The 3867-nt window shown below is 36.9% G+C and overlaps 1 pseudogene; it reads left to right on the top strand.

Annotated features, from left to right (window-relative positions):
* Positions 1 to 2588: 2588 nt before the first annotated feature.
* LOC119512234 lies at positions 2589 to 3524 on the top strand (annotated as a pseudogene).
* The last annotated feature ends 343 nt before the right edge of the window (positions 3525 to 3867 follow it).

The following is a 3867-nucleotide window of genomic DNA, read 5'->3' as shown; positions in this document are numbered from 1 at the left end:
TGGGTTCTGGGTTGTAGTTTGATAGTTTCAGGTATCCACCACCAGCTACCCCAATTCTTTAGAACCTAAAAAGGGTTGTCTAAAGTGTGCGTGAGAGTACCCACCAGAGTGACCTCTTGGCTCCTTTTGGAATCTCTCTGCCACTGAAGCTTATTTCATTTCCTTTCACATCCCCCTTTTGGTCAAGAAGATGTTCTCCGTCCCACGATGCCAGGTCTACATTCCTCTCCGGGAGGATACTTTGGAATATGGCTTCAAGATGTGATTAAACCCAGACATCAAACCTCCATTATTCCAGGAGGATTTGAATGAGAGTCTGTGTGAGGACAGACGGACGGATATTGACTTAAGGTTCCTAGTTCATATAACCTTGAACTTCATAAAATGGAACTATCCTTTAAAATTTTTAAAGAATATGTTTTTAAAGTTTTAAAAATACAGAAGTGAATAATGTAGAAAGTACCACATAAACTCCACTCATAATCCTCTTCCTCAAAGACGATTACATCAACAATCTGTTATAGAGCCTTCTACACTATGTTTGTGCATGCAGATATAATCTTTTACCTAAATATGATCATTCTATACAAACTGCTCCATTACCATGGTTTCTACACAACATGATAGACAATGTTGCAGGTCAATAATGGAGATCCATCTTTTTATTTTCAATAGCTACATAGTGGATATACCACAATTATTATTTTCTTTTTCTTTTGTTTAAGAATTTAGTGCAAGATATATTGTTGATGAAAATATACTGTTTTCAGATGAAAGATATATTGTTCTGCCAATTGTTTCTCATGTTCCTGTCCAGCTTCAACCACCCACAGAGTTTTAGTGGGTGATAACAGTCATTTCTTTTTCTCCAGAACTCTTGGGCACTTGGTCCACTAGTTCTGTCTGCACGTGAGAAATATTTACATGAAATAAGTATTCATTTCTAGAAAAAGAAATCTTCAAGTAAAGGTTATGGTATCTTCTGCTTCTACAGAACTTGTGAAAAATGAAATATTTATTGCCTGAGATTCAAAATAAATATCCCATAGCTGGAGAAGGGACCACAATCTTGCATCATAGCAGTGGTAAGAGTTATTATAAACCAAGTAGAGTTTGACTTTATCCTGAAGGCAATGGGAGCAGGTGGGGCACAGGTACAGTTTTAAACTGGGGGATTGCAAGATCAGATAAACAAGATAGAAAGATCTCCATGGGTGAAGAGAATGGCTTAGAAAGGGGCAAATCTAGGGACAGTAAGATCCATTGCTCATGAATGAAAAGTCCTTTAGGTGCTAAGTATCATTGGGGCAAAATGACTCTGGGCCTTGATAGAATCACTGCTGACAGAAGCATAAATACAAACTCTGGCCCTTCCTTCTAAACTGTCCTTTGTGCTCTTTAAATTGCCAAAGAAACTGGCCTCCACTTCCAAGATGGCTCATTTGCATAGCTGTTGGAAGGAGGTCTCAGTTCCTCACCACAGGGACCTCTCGCCACAGAAGTCAGCTTGAGTGTACTGCTGGCATGGAAGCTAGTTTCCCCAGAGCAGGCAATCCAAGAAAAAGGGGAAGGAGAAAGCTGTGTACCTTTTGTAACCACACACTGTCACCTCTGCCATAGTCTTTTCATTAGAAATAATCATTTAGTCCATCCCACACTCAAAGGGAGAATCAATCACCATACCTTGAAGGAAGGAGTGTCAAAAAATTTGGGGCATATTTTAAAACCATCAAAGAGTCCGACTTTCAAATCCAGGTCGATGTAGTTGGGAGCCAGAGACTGAAGGGACCATGAGAACTAATCCTCCAGGAATTCACTTTCACAGCCTGTGGACTTGAGAAGATTCAGCTCAGTTTATCAAGACATCTGAGAAGCCTGGAGGCCAGACAACTTCTTGCTAATACTTTCCACATGTTATCAAATGTGATAATGAGGGCATGAGAGCTACAATTTTCAAGGACAAACTCAATTTTTGAAAAATTCTTTCCTATTAGTCCCCATGAATTATGAGAGCCATCCAAGTATTTGGAAATTTCCATGTTTCCCAAATTTTTATTCCAACCAAGAGGATCTGGCACCCACATGAGCATTCAGGGAATATGATTAGCTCTTTCTTGGCTGGCTTACACTTGCCTAAATTGAAGAACAAAAACCCTAAGCACCTTTAAAGCCTTTAGCACCTGGATCTTCTTTTCTGTTCTGGCATCTATGTAAGGCAGGTTTCGCTTGTGTGTGCTTGTTTGAAATTAGACTGAGAAAGTAAGTTGTTTAACCAGTATATTGAACCAATTGGACACTGTAAAGACTGAAATCAATTCTACTTTTTATCTCCTCTGCCCCACTTTAAAACCTCCATATTAACTCATTTACTCTCCCCTGGATGAAATCTCAGGCAAATCTCCTAGCCTTTCCAGTCATATTCAGATAATATAAGATTGCTATATTTCATCTACTCTAAGATGTACATATGTTTCCATTTTAACATCTCATCTCTGAAATCTGAATCTCAACACCTTATAATCAAAATCGGAAATTTTTTATTTCCTTTCTTGATGAAGCATTTTACAATCAATAACATCTTAGACACAATGAAATTCAGTAATCTCTTTAACCAGGTACGAAAAAGCCTAGTCCAGCATAGTAATCAAAACTCCATTCTCAATCTTTTGGGGGGATACATTTCAACCCATAATAAGTGCAGCATATAAGCATTAACTTTGGAGTAATAACCGGATTTGATTTTTATTTGCATAATGCAGAAGCTGATGGCCCAGTTTAAGTTACTTAACCCTTTTTTTTGGCCTCAATATGTTTCCATTTTAGAGTTTCCTTATTTTATAGGGTTAGGATGAGAAATACACAAGAAAGTATATGTGAAGCTTAATAATACATGGCCTCTCTCTAGTAAGAACTTGACGAAAGCATCAAAGAGAAAAATACAGGACAGGGAAAAAAAAAGTCATCCATCCATGTAGGAGAAAAGCAGCTCAAATTATAAGAGAGGCCCACAGACAAGAGAAAAAAGAAAAATTAAAGAATGAAAAGGCCTTGCATCTCAACATTATTGGTGAAAAACTACAGTGGTTTCACAATCATCTTGATCCCAAAAAAGTAGAATATTCAAAGAAAGATGTTTGTGAATTAATTGAAAGGTATTTAAATTGATTCAGTGATGAACTGGAACAGATTGAGTTACATAACAGCATCAAAAACAGGCAGGGAAGGAAGCTCCATCCTGGGAGACAGTCATCAAGCAAACAATGGTGCACAAGTGGCAGAAGTATGAAGGATATGGTTTTGAGATTCCAGACATTGTAAATGCAAGTAATCTGAAAACTTTCAGGGAATGGGTTATTGAGCTGAAGAAATTGCCAAACATTAAAATGAGAAAAATCTGTGCTAACTATGCAGTTCCCAAGAAGTACGAAAGGAAAAATATTACAACTGTAGATAAAGATTTAGGGGAATTGCAACTAAAAGGTGAAATGGATGACTCAGATGAGGAAATGTCTGCAGTGGCCTAATTGTCTTTATTTGAGTTTAAAATAAATAATATAAGAGCTTCAAGTTATACTCATTGAATATATATAATACATATATATACATATATATATGTGTATATATGTGTGTATGTGTGTGTGTGTGTGTGTGCGTGTATATATATATATATATATACACGCACACTCTAGATACAGGAATTTGCTATTAGATCATTCTCTTACATGAAGACAGTCCCATTTGTAGTTTCAAAAATGACGTTAATGGTTTTCATTTAAAAACCAAAGTTGCTTTATTCTTTACATTATGATGCTAAAGTAGATATGAAGTGATCTGCAAAACCCATTTAGCCTGAATTTCCAGGGGTAT

This window comes from Choloepus didactylus, chromosome 2 (assembly GCF_015220235.1).
Source record: "Choloepus didactylus isolate mChoDid1 chromosome 2, mChoDid1.pri, whole genome shotgun sequence".
Classification (NCBI taxonomy): Eukaryota; Metazoa; Chordata; class Mammalia; order Pilosa; family Megalonychidae; genus Choloepus; species Choloepus didactylus.
Note: the sequence above shows the minus strand (reverse complement) of the source record. Positions and strands in the feature narration are given on the sequence as shown.